The sequence below is a fragment of the Aythya ferina genome (assembly GCF_964211825.1).
Source record: "Aythya ferina genome assembly, chromosome: 5".
In the NCBI taxonomy this organism is placed as follows: Eukaryota; Metazoa; Chordata; class Aves; order Anseriformes; family Anatidae; genus Aythya; species Aythya ferina.
In genome coordinates, this window is record NC_140301.1 from 25,139,771 (window position 1) to 25,166,690 (window position 26,920).

Below are 26,920 nucleotides of genomic sequence, written 5' to 3' on the forward strand. Positions count from 1 at the left end.
ATTAACACATACTCAGCAGAAAGTTAATGTAAATCTTTTACAATTTTATTTATTTTAAGTGGATAAGAATAAATGTACATAAAAGTACAATCTAAATCTTCAAATTTCTCTCAGTGCTCAGTTTCACCTGGAAATTACTCTTTTATCATTGGTAACATTAAACTAATGAGCTCACCATTCCAATTTAACCTTTAAAAACAGAAACCAAACCAGTGAACCAAACACAATGGCAGATGAGTTCTCAGGCAACTATAGGAAAGCCTACCATTCTGGATTATTGAATTTTGTATACTAGTCACTTTGAAAATACTGACTGGAGATAGTTTTTCCCATACCAATGTTCCTGATTCTTCATTGACCCACATCTTGGGCACAAATACTGCTTACTACAAAGGGAATGTAAAACAAACAAAAAACGTGTAGCTTTTTATGTGCATTGAGTGGGGAGGTTATCACACTAGGTACACAACAGCCTCAAGTCTTAAAAAAGCTTTAGTCACACCTTTCTGAGCAGAAAGATTTTACCAGGGCGTGTGATCTATAAGGGATCTTATGCTCCTCAAGCACTTCTGTTCTTCCTCTTTCACATATATTTGATGCTAAATGGTAGGTAGAACTAATTCTACCTTTATTCTTCCACTGGGCCAGATTTGTAAATCAGCTTGTCTTAGTTATGCTGATTACTATTATACTGTGGATTTTTCCTATTTGATAACTTATTTTGGTGTCTAGAAAATGACTGTCGTAGCACTACACACTCATGGTACCTTAGCTTGAGCACCAGTGTGGCAGTAAGGGAATTGGGACTACAAGGAAGACTGTTTTGGTGTACTTGCTACCAAATGGAAAGGGGAAAACATCTTAAGAATATATTCATAGAATCATAGAATGCTTTGGGTTGGAAGGGACCTTAAAGATCATCTAGTTGCAACTTCCCTGCCATGGGCAGGGACACCTCCCACCAGACCAGGTTGCTCAAAGCCCCATCCAGCCTGGCCTTGAACACTTCCAGGCATAGGGCATTCCACATTGACACTGTCTTCCTCCACACTCCCTCCCAGATAAGAATATCAGCTACTTAATAGTTTAGGAAAACAAGTTATCAGATTTCCTTGTTATATGACATTTCTCCAACCAGCAGTGCACATTGAATTCAAGAAGTCCAGTATGAGCAGGTTTGGACATTCAAAGTTCACATGTTGCTGTAGGCTTGAACTTTAATTCATTTCAGAGAAGCAAAAGTGTGTTTGCCACCTTACTGTGAACTCTCCAGTGAAATAATTTTCAGTGTAAGAATAAGCATTGTTACCTTACAGCAACCTGTGGTAAGACCAGTAGCAGTGATCAGCTAAAAACATTTAAATAGTGCAGACCTACTTATTTTGCTGTGTTTATGCCAGGGAATAATTTGGCCAATAAATTGGATCACATTGCGAGCTTAAAAATTCAGTAGATCTATGTTATTAAGAGTTGGGGCCTTAAGTTTGGGCTGACCTTTCCTATTCTAGCTCAGAAATGTAAATAACTGAAGCAATTAATACTATAACTAATATTTTAGCAGCCACAAGAGTCTGGTAAATGTACAGTATTTTCACACAAACTTTCAAATCATCTGGCTTTCCAAATAGTTTACAAAATTACAGTTGGCCTGCCTACGTCTAAAATATAGGCAGGGTTAATGGGTATTGTTTTTAATTTTTACCAATTTGATGATAGATCTTTTTGAAAAGAAAAGTCTAAATTAAATATATAAAATGACAGTTCTTAAATAATGCTGTATAAACCTCTCTTCCTACGTGTTTTCCTTAGAAGTCTGTGGGAGAAGAGGAAAATGCAAGAATTCAATGAAACATAAGCAGCAAGTAAACCTTTCTATCCTCTTCAATTACACAAAAATAAGAAGGGAGCATCATTTTCAAAGGAACAAATGTTACACAAGACATGCCCTTTAAATCCTTTTTAAGGCTCTGTGACCTGTAAAACTATCTGCAATATCAGCAACAGAAAGCCTTCCACAGAACAAATGCTTATGTTTTATGTGTACTGTATTTGCTAATCATTAGTTCATAAGCAAGAGCAGATATACAGTGTGCTATAAATAATGGCGGGAGAGTACAAGTGAATTGATCTGTCTGTCTGGCTATCTAGTAATACTGCTGGCAGAGAACCAGTTTTGAATGGCTGCCAACTACCATAGACCCAGCCAGTGATTTGTCTAGGGGTCTTGCCCTGTCAGGCAGAAAACAGTCTTAAGCTGAGCTCCCAGAACGGTGAGCACCGCCTACTGCTCAACAATGAGCATTTCCTGCAGCGTCCCCTCTACCCAGTTAGTTAAATAGCAGAAAACATGCACGAGTTACCAAGCTATGAAACCAAGCATCTACGAATATTAATCACTGGATAGAGAGGTCAGCGTGCTTGTGAACTGAAGTGAAATACATTGTTCAAATTGACTACATGCACAGAGAGTGAGAAACTGGGAGTGAGATACACACACATACACACACACAAATATGCTACATTTATTCTTTCACTGTAGCCCTTAAAGCATTCCACAAATGTATGGTAGTCACTGTGCTGAAATCCTCATGGGTGGGGTAGCAAACAGCCAAACGAACGGAAGTGTTTATAGTGATCTAGATATTTTTAAGAGGATAATTATGCTAAATAATGTGATTGTAATAGAAACAAATGGGGTGGGGCTTTATTACAGGAAAGAAAGGAGGTGGCTCTGAAGCAAGTCCTGACAGCAAAACTATTTCCCCATCTCTAGTGCAAATGGAGCAAAATGGTGGGCTAATTTTCCCCTCTTCCTTTAAGTCAGTCATGCTGATCCACTTATTGCATTGCTTGAACTAGTTTTCCCTGTGTATAAACACGGAAAGACAGCTCAGGCAGCAAACTCACCTCGGGATGCCTTGCAGGGATTCAGTAATGTGCCTGCTTGGCACTGTTTCTTGTATCCCTCAAGGCTGTCTCCCAATCTCTTTGTAAGATCAGCCCTGGCTCAAAAAAAAGAAAAAAATAAAAAAAAAAAAAAAGAAGTCCCATCAAATGATGCAGTTCAGCTTCATGTAATCTATCTTTGCTAGGTTATTCTGATTCACTGTTTAGTACAGAATCAGGGTGCATCCGTGCATGCGTGTGTGTATGCACGCGTGTGTGCAGACAGGCTGATTATGTCTGTTCTGTATTTATATTCCTATATAAACCTATATATTATCTTTGCTCATAAAGAGAGGGCAAGATGCTAATTAACTACTGCTAAGTTGAATTTCTTCAAAGTGAAGCTTACAGATCAGAGACCACAGGACTGAGGCTGCTGCTTTGGTTTTGAATTTAGCATTGCTTTATTGAATTTTATAAATACCAACTAAATTCAAACAAAACTGATTTAGATTTCACCTCATCACTTAAAATATATTTTGTAAAGTACAGCCTGTGCAGTAATCCTCTGCTATACTTTAATTTGGTTTTAATTTTATAGGCCCTGTTTTAACTGCATATTTCCAGACCTTTATTTCTCTCACAGCTCTTAGCAAAATGGTAGCTCATAAACACAAGCTCTGCTGTATAGACTTTGCATTTCATCCCAAAGTATTTCCTTTTTTATAGCCATGGTCTTTCCATCTTAGTGCTCTGAGCTTGGGTCACAAATCTCACTGCTATTCCAGTGTGTGACATCTTCGCTCGTTTGCCGCTGCTCATTAACAAACAATACTGCTGTGAAATTGGTTTAATGACAAAGTAATAAAATTGCTATTCTGCTCACAGATTGCCTGAGGCACTTTGAGCTCCTACAAGGCTTACTGTGGGTGCCAAGATACATTAAGCTGCTTATTCGTAAAAACTGCATCATCCGTTTTTTTCACAGGTTTTTTCCTTTCCCTATCTAGCCCCTGCTTCTTTTTATCTTCAAATAAAAAGATATATTTGCTTATGTTCTTCCATGCTGTCAAATTTTTACTTTCATGCATATTTCTGGAAAATGAAAGTGTATTTCATTTCATTTTTCTTTTTAAAAGGTCACTCTGTCCCTATTGCAAGGTTGTTCCTGGACTGCAAACCCTCAGCAACGTAACATTAAGGGAGACGTATTTTAATATACTGTATTATGTAATTGGGATACTGGACAGAGTTAGCCCTATTTCAGGCATAGCTGGATAAGAGAACTATTTATAGAATGATTATTTTCTGTTATGATTTTAAGGCTAAAACATTTTGTTTTGTTTTGAACATTTAAAAATTGTATCATACCTGGTTACTTTTCATACCCTAATTCTGGGAAAAATAAAATATATAGCAGAGTAGTGACAACCAAAAACCTTTAGGAGGCACGTAATGAACTGCATGTTTTAGAAAGTATTCTTTTTTCATTTGCGTGAGGCCCATACAGACCTGGAGATTTACTGCTGGCAGACAATGGTGAAACGACCCAGTTGCTCTTTGACAGGTGGACAGGTCCTGGTAATTATAGCCAGACATCTTAACACTACCAAAACGGTGTAAATAAACACACGACACTAATCAATATTACTCTCATTCACATTTAAAGCAAACATGCTAAATGTACGTATCCTCATTCATTCAATGAGTGATTTTAATCTCTAAATGCATCACTACACTCACACACACATACATCCACGCACACCTTTATAAATTACTTCTGAGGGAAAACAATGGAAAAAAAAAATATTTCTCATTTCCAACACCATTGCAAGTAATTTGACCTGCTGAATAGCTAAGGAAATGTGGTTTGGGTACCTGTGATGGTTAGCTAGCTGTGGAAAAACTGGTTCAGAAACAATAAGACCTGGTCTGAACATGAATCTCAGCACCCCCCGTCGCCCCCCTTCTCCGCTTCAAACCTCAGACTGATCCTCCTTTCAAATATTTTGTGCTTCAGGGCTTCCCCAGGTCAGATTCATTGCAGAATGTGTCTGACCTGAGGAAGCCTCAGAGCATGAGATTTGAATGTAGCAGGCTGATGCAAGCCCAGGAGAGACTCCAAGACTAGATAGCACCCCTCAGTGGGATTATCCAAGGTAGGAAGGCCTACTGGAGGTCAGGAAAGGATTTAAAAACACACAGAGGGAAGTGAGGGATAATGGGAGTCACTACAGCTGAGTAGGGCTGCTGACTCACTCCGAGGTGGTCATGCATTAGGTTGGGAGATCTGGGAGGAAAAGGGAAATAAAATGGAGGAAAGAGGAAACTGTGAGTCAGAGGGAAAGGGTAAACTGATATTTAAGACAATTTCACTGGCTGCCAAAAGATGGGCAAGACCTTCAGAAGTCTGGGAAAGGAAAAGCTGAGAAAGGCTGACGATTATCCTGTTGGTTGTGTAGCTGAGGAGGAGTTAAAAGGGTGGTTAAAAAACACCTGTCATGATAAGTTCAAATCAGAAGCAGATCCTTTTGGTGGCTTCCATACATGTTTTCACCTTTCTGCTTCCCTACCGTTCACATCTGTGTCCACTGAGAACATTTTAAAAAGTAAGCAAAAGCTGCTTATGGCCCTGTGGTCTTTAGGTCAGGTCTTTCTTTTTCTCCATGCCAGGCTTAAAACTTACTACTGCCTTTCCAAACTCTGCTATCTGATCTTCGCTACTGTGAAGTCACCCACAAACTACGTGTAGCCAAAACTTATGGGCGTGGGTGCGGTGGTGCGAGCCTTGGATTTGCCAGCTCTGCACTTACAGGGGATTTCCCCACTTCAGAGGGAACTGGAGCTGCCAATTCATGTACCCTCTGTGTTGCTGAAAATTTGCAAAGGTGCTCATCATCATGGCCATAGAAATCAGTGGGAGCTAAGCCCTAAGCTCTCAGAGATAGGAGCACACACATGGAGGTATTCAAACCAGGAGAAAACCTGCAACACTTCCACTGGAAATACTAATACAAGATTAATTATGCTTATGCTTAATTCTTTCGCTAGGCAGATTTGGGTTGATCTTATGTTCAAAAGGAAAATATTCAACTATCTACTTATCCTAATGCATTGGAGATCTTAGAAGGCCCCAAGAATACTATTTAGAAGCTTCTAAATTACTTTATTTTACTGTACGTACAATTTACTTTACTCTTACTTGCCCATTTTTCTTGCCTCTTTTTTATGGATCAAATTTAGGCCCAAAGTTTGTGTTGTAGAGAGCATATGTATATCTTTTCTTGGACCACCAAGTAGCTCTCAAACACAATCTGAGAAAAGAATTTGGCCCATATGAAGGGATTGTCAGGTTTTAAAGATGTGGTAATTACAAGCCATGAAAGTCTGGATGAAAAATTCAAATGAGCCAGCATAGACACAAATTTGGCTTTGAACTAGGAAAGCACTTGCTTTGATCCTGATCCTTTTGGGCTGCAACTACAAGTACTGACAACAAGCCACGTGTATATTGCAGGAGCTGGTGAGGCTGGCTGAGAGGTGTGTCCACTGCATGCTCTTGCTACCCTGCATGCTTACTGCTGATGGATGGTTTGATATTTGATTTTTTCATTTTATTTTCAACTGGTGGTTTTAGGGGCTGGGAGCCCTGAGGACAGCAAAATGGAAAGGTTAAGAGAAAGATGGTGAACACAGTGACAGTGAAATTTTGAAAGGAAAGTCACTGAGTCTGGGAACTATTCTGTAGCAAGTATCTCAATCCTCCTTATCTCTTTCTTTTGCCAAATGGATAACAAAATGCCTCTGGCCCTCTATAGGTTGTCAGGTTTAGTATTGCTGTGCTTTCTTTTGACTGACTCAACACACCTCATTTTGCTGTTTTAAAACAGTATCTAGGAATTTTCCATAGACCTGTTTTAAAAAGTTTCCCAGTTACTTGTAAAGTGATAAATGAAGGAATTTATTTACTTAAGAATCATATAGTGGAGCACTCCCATGACAGATAACCTGTGGCAACATTTTCTGATGCAAAATTGCTAGAATGTGTACTTTTATTAAAACAGGCTGGTCACAAAATTGTCTCACCAAATAAGAATACCCTCAGAGTAACTATAACTTCAGTAAGATAGAGATGGGATGATGTGTGTCTGATGCAAAGAAAGTACTGGGCTGGCTGGGAAGATGTCAGACCAGCCTGTAGCCAGGCACTGAGTTTGGTGTGTCAGAGGCACAAGACTTGTACTGGTTTAGCTTTACAAAGGCTCACAGCCCCTGAAGTCTGATGATTACAGGTGTATTAAAACCCAGAGCTCAGAAAAATGACCAATTTGAAATCAGGTTATACACTGCATGTACTTTTCATGAATTGTTTTCAAAAACAAAGATAAAGACATGTCCAAATTATTCTTTTTGAAGCCTGGTTCATTCAGTACATCATACAGGATGAGGAGGATAAATTCTGTCTTTACACATGTCTGGCATGACCTGCACCAGGCCAAGAACAGTCCCACAAGATGCTGTGCCTTTCTGTCTGTAGCACGGTTCTCTTCCTGCCTCCCCACAGCTCTAAGGGAGCAGCAATTTACTGCTAGCCCACACTAGCAGCAGATTATTTCAACATCTTCACTCCTCCCCCAAATCCGTTCATACCAGCTTGTATTTTGAGAGTAGAGGGGAAGAATCTCCTCAAGAGATAACACATTGAAAATAAATGTTAGCTTCTATAAAAGGTACTAGCTTAAGTATGCCATGCCCACTGCATTTATTTAAGGATACAAGTTCCTTCAAGCAAAATGTCAATATTTTATTTCCCTCAAACTCTAAAATTGTGCTATTTTAGTTGAGGATTAAATCAACTCTCTGGTTTATTTGCTAATTGCAATAAACTTTCTCAAAGGAATGTAATTTGAAAGTTGTTTTAAATGCAGATGGCATTGGAGTTTAGTCTACAGAGTAAAGCAGAAAAGTGTTTGCTAATGCTTGCTAGATTTACTTTCCCAAACTCCCCAAGTATTATGTTTTATGAAGAACTGTGTCATTCAGTTATACTTGCACCATGACAATGATAACTAGCATGGTGCCACGGAAACCGGAAAAATGCATTTAGGGTTGGGCCTATGCATCAGAGAACAGAATCAATCTTCCTAATTAACTGCAAATTAGCAATCCCAAAATGAGTGGGATCAACCTGTCTTCACTGGCCAAGAATCATGTTAAGTATATAGCTTCCTCTAAGTGCCTCTAAATTACATTTACGCCTGTATAAAGTAACATTCTTTTAATCTAATGCTGCATTAGTGTCACTGTTCTCAAAATTATTGCACTGTTTTAAATTTCAACAGATAGGTAGACAGATAGAAAGGTAAACAAATTAATAGGCAGTTATGGAGATAGCCTGATATTTTGTTATTCAGGGCTCAGAGTAGCTCATAAATCACACTGAAGCCACAAACAAGGTACTAATTAGCATAAGTCTCTGGAAAGAAAAGTTTCTGTTGTATGGTGAAATTCTTTAAGGCCACTGAGCAGTAGCTATTAATAAAGATAAAAACAGTAAATGCAAAATAGAGGATAAAATACAAAAATGGGACACAGTAGATATTTGATTAATTCCATCCCTAATGATCAAAATTGCCAAATAATGTTAGGCTAAAACTAACATTACTGATATACTGTTTTTACTCTTTAGGGTGTATGATCAAAAAGATCTTGGGTATTGTGAGAGTACAAAGGACTGACCTTGGGTGAATTAGCTTAATTAGTTAATGCTTGTAAAGCTCTAGATGGGTGTTAAGTATTAATTAATTATTAATTATTATTGGGTAAAGATGGGATTTGGAATCCCATCGCTCATACATGTGCCCCATCCTTCATGCAAGAGCTTCATTGGGGCCCCACTGGTCTCTGCCTGCCTGCTTGTCTCACCAAGGCTCAGCGGCGGCTTGGCAGCCCCATTTGCCAAGAGAGCGAAAAGGAGGAAACTTTAGGCAGCTTGTCCCGGTGGCTGAGTGAAAGGTTGGGCACAGAGGCTTTGTTTTCAAGTTTACTATGTCTTTCTTTGTGATTTGATGAGAGAATTTGCATTTTTAAGCAGAGTAAAATTCTCAGTGTAAATAAGTTCCTCAATGAACTGAGGCTTAAATGAGTGTCCCAAATTTATCTGCATGTAACATAAAGTTAAAAATGCTTACCTGACAGTGCTATTTTGAAATGACATTTTTTTCCCTTTTGCTATTACCCAATGAAGGCCATTTTCTGTATCCCTTATTATCATGATTTATGCTGGTTAATACTTAAAGTGAATAGTTTGCTTTTAAATTACAGAACATCCCTGAAGAGATTACAAAAAATACCTTCTCAAAATTATTCTAAGGTATACTTCCTAGTCACCTTTGCCCAGAGCCATTCTTGACAGAACATTACTAATGCTCATTTCTGCAGTTTATTTTATTTATTTTATTTTTTCCCAGGGTTATTCAAATATTAGTTATTGTAAATCCTACTAATACATTGACTCTCAGGCTAATATTTTCCTTTAATTTTAGTATGATAAATAACTATTGGTAAATGACATTGAAAGGAATGTTAACATTTAAATACATTTTATTTCACATTAGCATTGTCCAATTTCTCATGTTTTAAATTTTTCTGCCTGGCTGCAGCCTAGAAGAAAATACATGCTGGAATAATTATATGAACAATTTAGATTTAAACATATTGAATAGCAGAAGAGATCATGCCCGCCCATTTGTATTTTTTCCCCCTTTCTCCATGCTAGTCTCGAAGATGAGTAATTTCTCTCCTTAGAAGCATACCTAATAGACAAAGCTCTAATGCTTCGAAGAGGGTGAGGGGAGGGAAGCGCTTTATTACAACTGTTCAGATCAATACACAAAAATCTCAGGATGATAGGATAATTAAAACATGCACAAAGTAATTCATCAACAGCATTTTCCTCCAAAACGCACTTGCCTTTGGAACTTGCTTTCTGATCCCTGATGTATTTACTTGCAGGGATTTGAGACAGCTCCCAGCCAGCATTTCCCATTTAGCTTACAGCCCTTGTTTTCATTCACAAACAAGAAATTGTGTTGGCCTTGTGATGCTTATGCTTCATGCTTTTTTTCATCCCTTCCCTGCTCTTTGTCTGGTGTGAGATGTTACCAAGCAGTGAAATTTACCTAAGAGCTAAGAAAAAGGAGAAAAAAAAAATCTCTGCTGTTTGACAAGTGAGAAGTTCAGCATCAGCTAAATCACTGATAATTTTATGCTGTTGGTTGTTACACTTGGAATGTTTGTAAGTGCTCACGTTAAAAAAAAAAAAAAAAAAAAAAAAAAAGAAATAAGCAGTCCTGCTGTAATGAATACATGGAAGGGTATTTGAAGCGTTCTGATGATTAAAAATAATATTTAAACTTATTTTGAGTTATATAGAGGAATGTTTCTACTGTTCTCATTTCAGACTAGGGCTGTGAGGAACAGCATTCAAGCCACAGAGCACCACTTCCTGCACTCTGAGAGTCGACTGTTATGATAATTACTTTACTTGCATTCCTGTTTTGTTTCCCAGACCCCCAAATGTTTCTTTCCTAATGACAGAGTTCCAACTGCAGTACTTAAAGAAAACATAGTACTTCTTAGAATACATTCAAATCCATACTGATTCGTAAAAATTTTAAATGTAACTTGAGCTTGGCTGTTGTTACAGGTAAGAACTACGAATCCAAGCAACCGAGTTAGGTCTTCATCAAATTTGGTTCTACATTACTGTAGCAGGAAGGCTAGGAATGATTTATGCACTGAACAGACTCAAGTTCCTGCAGAAAATTTACCCATATTTCTTTGCTTACACAAAACACAGCTCTTCCCTCCTCCCCCCCCCCCCCCTCATTATTTATCATTTGCCCTGTAAATGATACCCGCTAGCCAATTAAATCCTGGTTTTCCATTACTATTATTTGGTGTAATGTGCAGGGTGTCAGTTAAGGATGTACTAAATGTACTGATAAAATAACAGGTCCCCCACCCAGAACTTTACCAATCTCCATATCATACTGAATGCACAGGTAGATGTGAGGGGTTGGCACTGGTTTAGGAGGGTTAAGTAATGGTAAAACAAACAGTTTAGCAGAAAAGCAAGAGTCACTTGCCTAACCAAATACAGATGGGAGTGATTTGTAGGCGCAGGTAGAGGCAAGCTTTAAGGAGGGATTTAAAAGAGGATAAAGGTTAGCTTTACACGTTTGGCAGGGATGATTCTCCCCACACATGATGGGGGACTTCAGTACGACAGAATGAAGTTGTAGTTATTCTCACTTTGATTCTCCAGTTACTAAATAAATAAATCAGGTTACCAAAGTCAAAGGGAGCAGTATAACCTTTCATTTCATCATGGCAGTCTACCCTTTCTCCAGTAATCTTTAAAATATCAATGCACTATTTTTGCCTTTCTCCCTGACTGACAGAGATTCTTGATGACAACCGCTGGTGACCAAGACTGCTCCTATCACCTTTCCCCAGCCTTAGCAAGGGCTTTAGAATGGGACCGAGTTTGTAATGCAGCTGTACTACTTCGTGTGAAGCTGGCCACTCGGTTTTAAGAAAAAAATCCAAGAAAACCAACACTTTAAAAACACCTTTCACCTGTGTATGTATCTAATTTCATCTAAAATATAATTGTTTTGAGGAGAGCTCACATCCAGGAGACTTTGAGCCTAAGTGACTTATGCAAATAAGCTTCTGATTTTTCATAGATCTTGAGCTCCTAAGTCACTATATGTTTTTAAAAAGTATTTCTTGGAGATTTTTTGCTTTTTTATTTTTTTTTCTCTTTTCTCATAAAAGATGAAAATAAGCTACTAAAGATGAAATAAGCTACTTAACAAATTGATGAGAGAAACCAGACCGAGTAGTGTATTTCAGAATTGTGACATAAAGAAACTCCAACCCAAATAATACCTGACATTCCTTGAGTTTCTTAGCCTGAAAAATAACTCAGCTTGGTTTCCAGGTAAATGTCCAAAGTATTTGCACTTGGGATGAAAATAAGTATGAAAATTTCAGCTCAGAAACTAATTATTTCAAAGAGTCACTGAAAGTAAGTACTGCTTAAAATGAATATGCCATTTCCACTATCACATTAATAAGATCAGCTAATGAATAGAAGAATTATAGCAAAAATGAAAAAAAAAAAAGTTTGATGTAGTGAATGCAATATACGTTCTTCAGTAAGCAAGCTTTAAATGAAATACCATTTTTATTAGAAGATAATTCATTCTGGTAATAGAAACCCCAATTTTTGCTACCAAAAATAGCAACTTTGCTAACAGTCTTCTCCGAGCCTTGAAAGCAACAGCCCATTGCAGAAAATATATTTGTATTTCTGATATCTCTTAGTTCCTCCATGTAAAGAAGTGGTTATTGTAGTACTAGCTAACATTACGAAGTATGACACTATTATTATTGCCATTTTTAGATGGAATAACTGAGGCAGAAAGAAGTAAAGTGACCTTCCTAAGCAGCTCAGAGACACAACGAAGAAAATACCCCATGTCTGCTGAGTCTCAGCACACTATTCATTTGGCTACAGTCTCTTTTGCTGGCTGCTATTATGGATTACTTGAACTTAGCACTTGAAATTCTAGGATTTCAATAGGATAAATCCTACTTATCCTAAGATACATCTTATTTATTTGCTATCGCATTATTTGATATGTTTGTTCTTTTAAAAATAAGCAGCTTTAGAAGTTAGAACAAAAAAAAAATATACAAAATTTTGTATGTTGCAAAGAACAGGAACTGTATTATTCCATAAACATGAATTTTGTAGGGGGTGTTTTTTCCTTTTACATGGAATCCATTAAGACCTTTTGGTCAGACTGTCCTTTTCTCTGAATCTTTTTCTCTGTCATTGGTTATGAATGTGAACAGTCTGATTTATGGGTATAAGAAAAGTCATGCAGTGAAGAATCTCTGCTGGCATAGGCTCAGCATTCTCAACTGACTCACCTTCTCATAGTCAGTGAAAATAAACACTGAGCCAATTCATGAAGCTCTGTACTCCAGTGGGCTTCCTCTTAGCTGAGTAAGTACTAGCACAGGAGATCCTCTGAGCTGGAAGTAGCCCCCCCATGGCAATGTGGGAGCTGTACAGTCACTTAATTTCCCTGACATAGTGTGGTATGGGCTAACAGGTGGCACCAGTCCTGTAGACCTTCAGGGAATATTCCTGGTGCTGTAAGGATGGTCTTACAGCAGGATAATGCCTCTTCTCTATAAAGGCTGCACCTGACTCCGCATCTAGCCGTGATGGTTAGGATGCTATATTTGCTCCAGTCCAATCAATATAATCAGCACAAGTTTATTACAGAAATGCTTTCGCATGGCATTCAGAGCTTGAAGCTTTAGTAAAAAGAAATTTGACAGAACACAAAATTAAACATTCTAAAGAGAGAGATGCTTGTTTCCTCACCTCCATGCTTGAACAATTCACAAATGGCTGACTGCCTTTCCACCCAGCTTACCAAAAATAATTTTACTGCAGACTGCGCTGAAGTATAAGCCATGTCACAAGATATTTCACTGAAAAAAATTGGACAAGGACCATATCCAACCCAAATCTAGTCTAATAAGAAAATAAAATCTAAAGTCTCCACAGAGCAGCTTGTTTTATGGCATTGCAAGTTCAGTATTATGGCATAAGAGATTAGGAACATGTAACCAAAAAGCTCAAAGTGATATTCACTTCTAACAGAAATACTATCTCAGATCTAGCTATGTAACATTGTCACCATTAGCCAACATATTAACTTCTCATTAATTCAATAAGTACTTGAGTAATACCTTTATAAAAAAATTCACACTGCAAATCACAGTTAACATGATTTCCCTGGAGTAAATTGGAAACAGTAACTAGGAGGACATTTATAACTCGTTTTACTTTGTATTCCCTCAGAAACATCTACAGATATTGACTTCCTGTGATAGCCAATCTCATAAGTTGAAGTTGGTATGCCCTCTTTAAAGGAGAGGTTGGATTCATTAACTTTGTGATGTAGTAGGATGCAGGGACAATCTAGGGTAGTGTAATTTAGTTTAAATATACATATCAGCTGTTCCTTAGTAATTAGCTGTGCATGTTCTCCAGAAAATGAAATTAGACTTATCCCATCTTCAAGATGGGTAAACTATCCCACATATGCTGCATTTACCATGAAGGGAGAACAAGCATATAAGCAATTATCACAGAGTGGCTATTAAATAGAAGTGTACAATATACTTTACTTTATGGAAAGTTGTGTGTCCATAGCCTGTTATGTGAATCTCCTAAAATGGACAAGATTGCACATAAGACTGAGCCTGTTTTGCTGGTATTGTCACCTCTGGTGTCTGGAATACAAGGTAAGTCATGAAGTGGTGGATAAAGTAAATGCATGTGGAAGGATTTCTCTCTCTCTCTCTCTCTCTCTTTTTTTTTTTTTTTCATTAGTTTGATTCTTCAAATTCCAACTGACTTCATCAGGGCCATGATTTCACCTGCTAAGGATGAGTTTTCTGTTCTTGATCATATTTCTATTCACAGTATGGGTAGGTAATGATAAACAAATGAGTTACTGTAGCTCAATATGAGATCATTTGTCAGCTAAGCCTCAGTAAGTGACTGGTAGCATGCTGCTGGTATGATGTCATTCCATTGCTAAATGAGTTTGCACAGAGCACTTCTTGGGGGATAAGTACAAGAGAAAAGCTGAGAAATGTACTGTCAAACCAAGCATCAGGTTTAGAAGACAAGTGATGGATGTGCATCTCTGTGGGGTGCTTTAAGTGTAGCTAATGACAAAGGATACTGGAGCCTCATTAAATCCAAAATTTTGTTTGGACTGAACTTTTAACAATGACAGTGAATTGTTACTCTCATTTTGGACTAGCAGACTTGAGCCCTAGTTCATCCTGCGTAGCTCGGAGAGTCACTCTCACCAGCAGCAAAAACCAATAAATACTTCCACGTGGTAAGTTGACCTGTGATCTGAATTGTCCTATGAAAGTGCCCCTTTCTATCCATGATGATTAAAAAAAAGGTAGCTATGCTCCTAATTTAAGTGCTCACTTAACTGCTTAATGCTAGATTGAATGTATGTGGAATAGAAAACCAAGAACAACGAACCAAAAATGTTAAGTCACATTTTGCAAGGTACTACATGGGCTAGTATGTGGAGCTTAATGTACAGCAGCAAAATTTTAATAATATTGTGTCAGTCTGGGAATGTCTTCTCATAAGAAAATAGTAAATAGAAAGGCATGAGCTCCCCCATGTCAGCAGTTTTCAGAGACAGACAGAAGATAAATGACAAATGCAAGAAAGGTAAGAACTAATCCCCACTTTTCAGTATTGGACCACTGCAGTAAACTGTCCCTGGAGCTAAACATGAGTCCAGCACAGGCAGATAAATCAGGATCATTTCCATGAGGATTAGCCTGCAACCTAGAAGAAGAGCAATAGACGGACAACAGATCATTTAAGTTAAACATCAGCTGAGCAGGAAGCACTGCATAGCAAAGAAGCCATGGACCTACGGCTGTAGGTGAGCAGCTCTGAGCCCAGCAATAACATCAACACATAAAGCAACAGCAAAGAAGCAACCATGCAGAGTTCATATACAGCATCTGAAAAGAATTACGACAGTACTAAAAGGACTAACTGTAACTACAAAATATCATTCAGAATACCCTGACAGTGCCAAGGTAAGACAGATTTGTGGAGATCCATGGCTACCTTCACACTGGACCACTTGATGAGAAGAAGTGTATGAAGAGTGCAGAGTTGCAGCATCACACCAACCAGCAATACAAAGACAATAGCAAAATAAAAGAAAAAAAGGAATATCAATAGAGAGAAATTAGAAGTGGGAGACCTAAGGTCATCACACCTGAGGTATTCTGATGCCTCAGAAGTTGCAGATTACATGGGTGTCATGTCTCTAGGTTTAACTATAAGGTAGTAATTTCTGGTCCTCTACTGAATGCTTATTAATGCAAAAGTCACAAGAGCTAGGAACTGTTGAAAAATAAAAAAGTAGTAATTCACTAGGATGAAAAGGAATAATCAGGGGTTGTAAGCAGAAAGAGTTTGGAGATGGCCCTAGGAAGTCATTCTGCATTACACATAGCACAAAGCTTAGCTGTTGCTGCTAAATCTCCGTAAATTGTTCTTCTGATACAGAGCCAGAGTAATTTGGGGAGCAGTATGTGTACCAGCACATAGTACATGAAACAGCTATTAACTTTATTAATTCCCCAGCCTGGCCAGGGCTAAGCAATCTCCTACCACACCATGCAAGTGCTGCGTCATAATTCAGCCATCAGGAGGTGCTTACAGAGGCAGGAGCCGTCAGCAAGCACTGCTGCCTGGAGTCAAAGCATATCACCTCTGTGACACATCAGAGCATCAAAGGCTCATAAAGAGAGTGCCCCCAGGCCACTCCCAAATTCAGGTCTTCTGTGTGGCAGTACTGCTAAACCACTGAGATGGTTTTGCTTCAGCTGTCAGAACTGGGGTGTTTTGCTGTCTGTGTATAAAAACACAATTTTCAGGCTGTCTTAAATATATATATACAGGGAGGGGAGGAAAGGAGTGCAAAATGATGCTTCCACCTCACATAGCAAATCTCTCAAACTAATCAGTCATAGGGGTGGCCAGGTGTCATTTCTGACATATTATTTATCATCTTGCTTGTTGTTTTATTTTATTTATTTATTTATTTATTTTCCTAGATAGATGCTGTTTTACTAATTAAAGAAAATGAAATTTCCAGTGTTTGGAATTCAGAGGTGGCCTCCTCTGTGAGCCAATCTCGCTGTTCTCCATGAACAATTTAAAAATAGATTTATTTATTTATTTTTTTTTAATTTGTATTGCTTTGTCTAGAGCACAAACACACATGGCTGTAATTTAGTGAACTCCAGTCTTCCTCTTGTGGCAAATTGATAGGATAATTTTATTATGAGTGGAACAATGACTACAGGGAGTGAGAGAGAATCTCGGAGAACTACACATAATTCGGTTGACTAAATGTAATACTTGCATTATATCAGTAGGTAATGAAAACAGTGCTGAACACTGGCAAAGCCTAAACCATTTCTGATTCCAGCTCCTGTCAAAAGGCGACCCCATAAATCATACCTGAATTTTATTTAATGTCAGGAGCCAGTAATCTGACAGAGTGCAATGAGGTGTTTGGATCAGAAGATGTATACCAAGTCATGTGTTCCATAGTCTCTGTAATCACAGGGTCATATAATCCATCTATGGATTTTAATAAGTATCTTATTATATTCCCTTTAGTGTTAATTATTTTACACATCACTTGTTTCTGATTTATTGACACTATTTTAACATCTTTATTACATAAAATTAGCAGTATAGCCAATCAGTATTAATTATACATGTGTAGCCTGTGGAGAGGTTCTGTTATTTCTTTTTCATGCCAAAATGTAAAAGATACAACAAGGTCAGCATCACATTAGACCATGATTATTTTTGTAATGCAGCCAGTCTCTGATAGTCTTATTAGTAACAACAAGGTCAATGAGCAGAGTTATTGATGACTTTTGATCAGGAATTTTCAACTGACTTTCTTTATTTTTCTGAACTGCTTTGTGCACCTAAAGAGGAGCCAAATCCAAAATGGTCTGGGCTTCATGCTGCTAGCTGTTTCTTATCTGTAAGGGAATGCATGAATATCCTGCAGGAATGGGATCTAAATACCTCACCATCATATGTGTAGAAATCAATAAAAATCAGTTATTTTGTTTAATGAAAAATGGTTTTCCAGGTTGAAAAAGCTATCATTTTGCATTGTTTTTTTCACCTCCGTATACTGTAAAGAAGTTTTAATTATAGCATGACCGTAAACATTATAAGGTAATAATAAAATTTTATAAAAGAGAAAATGTTAATCAAACCTCCTTAACTATCTGTCCTCTAATAAATAGAATAATACTTGTTTTGTTCTCCTAACTAAGGATGAAGGAATGCCGTGTGTTTCTTGGAGGAAGGTGAGACTGATCAGTTTATTATTTTGAACCCCCTGTCTCTTTCATTTTTCTCATGAGCACTTGCACAAATGATTTTTGCTTGCATGAATGTTTGTGGATAAATTAATTCCAAGCCTATCCACTTAGCAACAAATTCATGTTTTTTTGGGATGCAGTGAGTGGGCGGAATCATTTCTAATGGCTTGCTGCTTTACCTTGACCATTTGTGCTGACAGACTTGTATCTTTGCACCAAGCACCATGCCCCAGCAGCAGCAGAAGAGGCAGAGCAGGCAGTAGCTTTACCAGAAGTGCTCATTTCAGGACTTCCCTGCTGGATCAAGACTGTCAGGAGCACACATTCTTGTAACTCCCTATCTTATTACACTGCTGTCTTGCTCGTTAACATGCTGATAATGTATGAAGGCAAGTACAAATAGAGGACTGTTTTAGAAAACAGCAAGAAGTTCAAGTTCCCTATATTGACCTTTTCCCACACCGCCAGGGTGGAGGCTTAAGGAGTCTCTAAGTGCAACCATCCAAGAGAAGAATAAACAAATATCCCCATAACATAGTTACTTGGTGTATGTGAAAATAACACTGATGATATGTCATAGACAATAGAAAACTGTCAAATAAGATAGAAGATAAAAGGCACTGCTGAATCAAAGCCATGTTGGCTTTGCAATGGGAGGGCTGAGCTCCAAAAGAGACAGGTATGAATATCACTGTGGTGCTTGGTGCTCAAACTTCACAGAGACCTCTGGGATAATTGTAACCAAGACACAAAGAAGAAGTCTCCTTCAACTTTCTGACTTGTTTGAGCACAGGACCCATCCCCTCCTTTGTTCTTTTATAGACCCATGTGCTAGATCTAGGTATTCCTATGATGCCTGAATGTCCTGCATTTCCTTAATTAAAAAAAAAAAAAAAAAAGTACATATGGAGTTACTGTTCCCCAAATATGATGGAATTTATGCAATCCCATCTTGGCCCATGTCAGATTTTTATACTATGTATTCTAACAGTGATATTTTAGGGAAAGACCTGATTCAAGAGAGCTGGGGAAAAAAAAAGAAAATAAAATTCTCCCTGCTTTTGCCAACTTGCCTCTTCCTAATTCAGTCAGTTGTTCCCACACTGTCTACAAAAGAATAAAAACTTGCTAACATCCTTCCTTTTGTTAGCAAAACTTTTGTACAGCTACTTTCATGTAGACAACGATCAGAAATCAGACCATGTGGGTTAGGTGACCAATACAAAAATGGAAAAAGTGAATAATGAATGCATGCAGGGAACTGATTTTGCAAGCAATCCCAGGATAAGATTTATTTACACAAAACACTCACCGAGTAATCAACAAATTCATGAAAAGGAAAAAGCCTAACCCTGGCTGAATAAACTGCTCATTAAGAAGAGATTTCTTCACTCTACCCCTAACCATGTGTTTCCATTATTTACAACCTCCTGGGCAAAAATGAAACAAGACTGTGAAATAATTGACCCTGCATGGTCAAATTGCTAGTGCATACTAAGAGGGGAAGGTGGGACTGTGGCAGGGTTTGGTCCTTCACAACAAAAATCCCACCTGTTTAATCTGGGATTTGAGAATGGTGAAAAGCTGAAAAGTGACATGGTCAATGATGTTGCTCACACCTCTCTTTCCTGACTCAAGAGAGTAACTGAATCTTTTGGCAAGCACCTACAGTTTATGCTTTTTCTGAAACATATGCCATTTCCTTTTACAAGTACCAAACTGAAGCTGCCATGCTGATTTTCACATTTTATTTTTCACCTGGGAATTTCCACCAAATTTGGATTCTGCCTTCCTGAAGTAAAAGGCTAATGCTACCTCACACCAGCACCACTCCCTCACTAATTACTGTTACAATTTTTTACTTATCAGTGCTTTTCAAGGAAGTTCACAACTCAAGAGGTCAACTTTAAACAGACTGAAACATCAGTTTAGAGTGACTAATATCAAAGATAAGATATGTCTGGAAACACATGGAAAATGTAATATCTCTCCCATGTTTACTTTGCAAGGTATAAAAAGAGAAATAAAACCAGCTTGCATTTCCAACCAAACACTAGAACAGTGTCGATCTTGGACAAGGGCTGGGACACAGCAGCAAGTCTGAACTGAATGAGTAGTCAGCAACAATGATTATGAGTCACATACAAAGAACAGAATATGTTTTCTGCTATAATCACAATAAAACAATGAAGCAGGAAATGGAACTTGAAGCAAGCACAGCAAAAGTGTTCTTAAACAGAGATTTTAAATCAGTGCATTCCCTATGTTCTCTGTTAATAATTTTATGTATTTTCATTGCAAAGGAGTAAATCTGGAATTGTTCACACTGAAAAGAAGATATATTTCTCTCTTCACTGGTAATCTGTGAGATCTCCTGCAACAGAACTGGAACTGTGATTAGGAAATCCCCTCCTGCTGTGCAAACTCTCTCATTCTGACATTTTTCTATTTCCAAAGCTCTCCAAACCATGTAAACCTGGAGAAAATATAATTAAAATAAATCTGAAAAACTTACATTATCTTTGCATTTATGAACTGTGAACTATTCGTATTACCAATAAGATCCCACTCCTTTGTGGGGTGCCAGGTAAGTATTGTGAGACCCTTTCTCCTGCAAAGGGGAAAACTATGGGAGAGGAATTAACTCAGAGAGCAGTGCCTGAATCTTACATGTTCTGAATCTCAAGGATAAACCAAGCAGAGCTGTTAGATTGTATCATATTGGGAGAAGTAAAAAAGCTTAGCTTTTTTTTTGGAAATTCCTCAGTGAAGAATCTAGTCTGTCACAAACACAAATACCCATCTTCTAGGCACTGCTTTGCTTCCTTGGAAATCTCCATGGGAAAACTCCCCCAGAAGTGTGAGGCAGCGATGCAGCCCTGGAACTGGAATTCCTCACCCGGTTCTTTACCCTGCAGTTTGGCACCATCCTGGCTAACACAAATGAACCTTCAAATATAGAGAGTAGACTATTAGCAACTTTCAGACAGTTTCTTTTCCACCCCGTGCCTTTTGGATGAGCAGTAAAGGCTTGGCAAACATCTTAAGTGAGTCCAGGGAGGCTTATTGCTGTCACTAGGGAACAAGTCTCTGGTGAGTCATTGCCTGCAGTGCTAGCCCAAGAGAAAGGCTACCTTTTAGATGAATCAAAGTGCAGAAAAGAAAATTAATGGTGGGGGAGGGTAGAAGATGTTTCCAACACGTGAAATCTAATGGAAAATGTACTGTGCTAACACTATGCTTCCCAATTACAAAATAATTTCTGTAGGTTCGGTTGCATGTAAAGGATAAACCTGCCAAACAGAAGAGAACTGTGCAAATATGGTCTCTATTACAAATAGTTCCATGCTGAAGTGCAGAAAGAGGGACCTGTGCCCAGTACATGATTTGCAGACAGTAGGATTTATTATCCTTTCTCCTGATGGGTGGGAAAAGGATAATGAAAGTCCCAATTACCAAGAGGAATGGAAAGCTTCATTGTACATCCAAATGGGACAATTCAGTAATCTGTGATTTCTGTATTGGAGTTGTAGTACATGTGCTGGGGATGACCACATTTCTCCCCCACCAATTAATATGGCTACCTGACTATTTTTGTGCAAGCTTATTTGAATTACACAAACTTGTTACATTGCTTTATTGTTCTTCATTAAATGCAATCGGGAATAAGAATCAGATATGACAACACTTCAAAGAAATGTATATCCCATGGTAATGTAGTGGAGATCCTTATTTCAGGTTCCCTTCACACATTAAAATGATGAGGTGCAAAAGAGATAGTACAATTGAACATAAGGGGTTTCTATTAAATCTCTCCTCTGAGTTGGCAGTCCTTTCCTTTCCCCTTTCATCCCTGCTTCTTTTCTTTTAAGAATTTTTGCATAGTGTCAGAACATATCTAAATTTCTGGAAACAGCATGGCTTTGGGCAGGGGTTACTCTTTCCAGAAATGCTCATCTGACACAGCAGGGGACAGAAACAGAATGGCTAAGGTGTTATCAAAATTGTAATTTTAGCGTCAAAATGGGCATTTCACCAACCTGTTCCAACACTTCTAAACAGAGAAAGCTGGCAATACCGCCTCTCTTTCCAAACATAAGTGGTACAGCTGCATACTCAGCACTGATACATCCAGCTTCCTCCCACACCCCTAATTCCAGACACAGACTTTTTTTTTTAACTTGCACCAGCATTAATCAGGAAAACTGTGCTAAAGCCAATGATGTTTCACCAGCAAAAGCAAAACTGCAAGTAAGTGGAAAATCAAGTCTTTTTGAAATTCATTCATCTTACTGTACAATCTTTCTGGTTCAACCTGAAGAACATGATTTTTAAAAGGGCCTCAACCTGGCCTCCTTTCCTAGAGGTGCAATTTTGCATCTGCCATCAGTTAAAACCACAATTAATTACAGTCATAAACCTTGCCAATTACACATCCAAAAGTCTGATTAGTGAAGCTGTTGGGTAGTTAGGTAACCACATATAAGACTAGTATTTAAACTGAACTTTGAGCATGGATACAAATGTTAGTATTGAAAATTGAATGCCACTTCCATTTTCTATACTTTATGCTTCTCTCTCACTCTTTTTTTTTTTTTTTTTTTTTTTAATTTCAATTTTCTGCAAGAAATGATGGTGTGACTTTGATGCTTGTGAAGAAAACTATTAGCTAAATTATATCTAGCTGGAGACAGGACTAGCTAGATACACTTCTTGGAATAAATTTGGCTTTATTTGTTAATACCTATATCGATAATGTTTCCACAATGGCTAATCCAAAATTTCATGGTTGGGAGGCAAGCAGTAATAAATGAAATTTTCCCTTAAGGCTAACTGAACTACAAATCCATGGCTTTACTTTACACTTTCACTAGCCACTGATTTGCCAAGAAAAGGATTGTGAGGTACTACTACATGAAGTAATTTGAAAGTTGAACTACAGTATAAATAATTCACTAGAGAGATAGTGGGGGCAGCTCGGCTTGTGTTTAGTGGGTGGATCCAGAAGTTCTATTACTGACAGTGGAGACTGCATCAGCTAAATCCATCTTCTGAAACAAAATGTTTCTTCTTTAGACATGGTGACACTATGTAGAAATAGTGTATTCATACAACAGCTTTTTATATTACATTTATAAACATAAGAAACTGCTGACTAGAAAAAGGCAATATGGTTCAGCAAGCCTTTTCTCTTTCAGTGTATTTCATCCTCACCTCCCTGTTTTATCACTATATCCTTCAGTCCTTTCTCTCCTGAGATAAAAATGTACAGCTGTCTCTTAAGCTCATTTAGATTACTTGCTTTGCTGGCCAATTATTCCATATGTCTACTACTGTTTCAGGAAGAATTATTTTACTCAATTCCCAGTTTACTCCTGATTTTCTAGCTTCGCGATGTGTTTCCAAGGTCTTGGACTCCTGATATTAACCAAGTACTTGTTCATCTCTTGCATTGTTAAAAAATACATAGGAAATGTTAGTATCCTTAGAAATCATTATTAGGTCAGTAGAATCATAGAATGGTTTGGATTGGAAGGGACCTTAAAGACCATCCAGTTCCAATGCCCCTGCTATGGGCTGGGACACCTTTTACTAGACTAGGTTGCTCAAGGCACCGTCTAACCTGGCCTTGAACACTTCCAGGGATGGGGCATCCACAGCTTCTCTGGGTGACCTGTTCCAGTGCCTCACCACCCTCATAGGAGAGAATTCTTCCAAATATCTAATCTATCTATCCTCTTTTAGTTTAAAGTAGTCAACATTTCTACAAACAGAAGTAGAGCAAGCCTAAATTCAGAACATCAGCTTCTTTTTCTTCCTGAGCTTATAGTCTGTTCTTTTATTTAGTCTCTGTAGTCTCTCACTCCACAGAGGTGGCTATTGACTCCCTGAGGCAGGGACCTTCACAGAAACTAGTGGGTTCACCTCAGTGGCACCTACCATTGTTTTCTTTGCCAGTGAAAATAAACTTATCCTTTCTGGATTTTTCTCAGAAACATTTTCTTGTAGGGGAAATATCAAAGTTGAAATACAAGAGAAAGTACAACCTTTCTCGACAGTGACACCCAGATCACTTCTCACTTTGTTACTTCTCACTTCTCCCTTTGTTACGGCAGATACCTGTATGGTATCTGCTATCTGCTGTACCTGTATGGTATCAACTGCAAATACCATCTGATGTTGCAACAGCAGCTGAGATTACTCATTTAAGTTGCAAGTATTCTTAACTTCCCCAGCAAAGGAAGGGTTCCTTGGGCTTGCTGAAAATGGGGAAGACACATTCCCGCTCCTGGTAAGAAGGGACAATGTTTTCCTTAGAAGCTTATCTTTCATCAAAGAGTGACACCTACATATAACTTTGGGTGGAATTTTGTTACCAAGCGCTGCGAACCAAACTGCATGGTTCAGTTCATGAACCTTTCATAAGCTAAACCCTGCAGCGTTTACATAGCATTACCAGACACATAATTAAAAAAAAAAATAGTTGCTGCAACTGAAAGTCTACAAAAAAATAGCATCTCATTAAGAAGGTGCCCAAGGGCTGGAGTCTGGGGTTTGGGTTTGGCTCTGGCACTTTTCCCCCAAAATCAACAGGCCTCCACCCTGTCTCAAGATTTAATTCTGGGTCTTGGTGACTGATCTAAGTACTCTTGGGGCTTCCTCATGAAACACATGGGGCTGATCTCTTCCTCATCTACATGATAAATATGAGGAGTAACAGTGGTTGGGAAATCGCCATCATAAATGGATATTTTTTGCATTTTTAGTTTGTGGATTCTTAAATTTATGGAGCACATTTTCATAATTTTCTGCCTAGCACACTTTAATCTGCTTACACAAGACTTGCTTTTTTAGTTATCTCCTGCAGATTTGCTTGATGAAAAGTCCTTTACAAGGGCTGTTCATAATACATTGGCAATTACTTTGTTATAAAAATGAAAATCTCAAGGAATTTTAGGGAAAATTCATCAAAAATATTCTGGAAAAATATTTTTATGTTTTCCAGTCAGGAGCAATCCAGAAGAAACCATCTGCTGCTTATCGTAAGCAAAACCTTCATATTTATCAGTTGCTTTTTGGAAAGATCAATAATATTCTAAGCAAGTGATGATTAAATCTCTAAAAAAGGGTTTGCAACCTTTCTGATTTTCAAAGTCTTAAAACATTTCTGTTGAAGATGTGTAGTGAATTTAAGCAACTAAATGAAGTAGTCTTGGATTTTAGTCCATTTTTGGACCACTAAGGAATAATACAGAGATTCCCAGATGGCACAATACAGGTTGAAAACCACTGATCTACAGATATCATTCAGATAATAATAATAACGTTTTAATATTCAGCTAAACTTGAATATTGAAACTTGAATACAAATGGCAGTATAAGACCAAAAAAGACATGAACACCTTCTTTATTTGAAATTTGTCCTGTATCTAGATGGAGTGAATACTGATAGAAAAGCCCATAGACAAATGTAAAATAGTTTGAAAGATGAAGCTCAAACAAGTAATGACTTTGCAGAGAAATACAAAGAAAGAGAGATGTAAAAAAGACATCTGAGCTTCTTCAATTTCAAATAAGGTTAATTGGGAACCAGATAAAAGTTTCTAATGCATACTTCTAATTTTTTCTTCTATTTATCATTATTTTTCTGTAGGACCATGTTAATCAAAGTATTGCATTTCTATCTCCAAAACAGTTATTCCTTTCAAAATGTTTATTTACTAAAACCAAACGTGTACTCACTGTTCCCTAAAAGCAGAGAACTAGTTAGTGAATTAAGCTTTTATTTTTCCTAAAGTTTAGTTTTCAGTTCCCTAAAAACCTAAAGTGTAGGGCTTTTTACCTGCTGTCAAACAGTCTGCCTATCCCCATCTCCCTTGCCCCTCTCCACCTTCCCCCCAAATGAATAAAAATAATTCTCTCTCTTCTCATTAAAACCAGCTATTCTTCCTTAAATTTTACCTGGCCATGGAAATGGCTAAGTCTGAATTTCAAAGTCACATTATATATGTGACTCTGAATTCTAGACAGAATTCTACTCTGAAGGGTCTACATAGCAAGTTACAGCATTAAGAGTAGGCACACTACACCATACTGGCAATCTGGAAAAATGCCTAATCCTTCCACAAGTATTTTCTTTCTCCTTTACAGCTTTTACCTTCTCTCTCTCACCACAATCTAACAGGGTGCTCAAGCATGCTGCCAACTTCAAGCACATTAAGTACTCCCTCTGTGGTACATGCATACACTATTTTCAAATATAGCATCACACATACACATGGCTGAACTTGGACCTATGTCTGGAAATGTGATTCCTGTTCAAGGAGCTCTCCGCTCCTGTCTTCAGCCTGATTTCAGAAAAATACTTTTATTTATGAAAGACATTTAATTATATGCTTGACATGTGCTTAAGTTTCATTCAAAACAATGAGAAAGATTTGTACAAGTGCTTTACTCTGAGAATACTAAAGCATGTGCTCCACTGTTTAAAATTATTATTAAAAAAAAATGATTTCTCTATAGATTTTATTCTTTCTCTTCTATTAATTCTACTTGCCAAGTCTTCTTGAATCTTTTGTCTGTTGCAAATGCTTTAACAGACTGCAGCAATGATGCTTATAGTACTCTTTCTCCTTCACTATTAATGCACATTTTTAGCTTTCTTCTGATTATTTTGCCTCATATATTCAAACTGGACCAGGCTTGCTTTTACAAGTCTTACCCTTTCAATTTTTGCTATACTCTGCAGCTCTCCTCAGTTACAGTGGTTTCTTTGTCTTTCCATCAATTGAGATGTAAAAAGGATAATTTAGGAAGGTGGGAGGATATGGAGTGGGAAGTGAGGATGAAGAAAGCTTTTTCAAAAAGTTTTCCTGTATTTTACCTTGTCACACAGCCTTATGTAAAAACAGTCCTCTGGCCATGGCAGGCCAGGAAACCTTCTTCACAGCATAGTATGGATTCC

At 37.9% G+C, this 26,920-nt stretch overlaps 1 protein-coding gene across 7 annotated transcripts in view; it reads right to left on the reverse strand.

Annotated features, from left to right (window-relative positions):
- The window catches only part of MEIS2 (Meis homeobox 2), a 171,910-nt gene that overhangs the window by 31,312 nt on the left and 113,678 nt on the right, over positions 1-26,920 (reverse strand). For 2 of the 7 annotated variants that reach the window (XR_014693993.1, XR_014693994.1), the window contains exon 10: positions 2,908-3,002. The exons of the other annotated variants lie outside the window; for them this stretch is intronic. The gene's annotated coding sequence lies outside the window, so the exon portion shown is untranslated. The remainder of the gene's footprint in view (positions 1-2,907; positions 3,003-26,920) is intronic. 7 annotated transcript variants of the gene reach the window in all.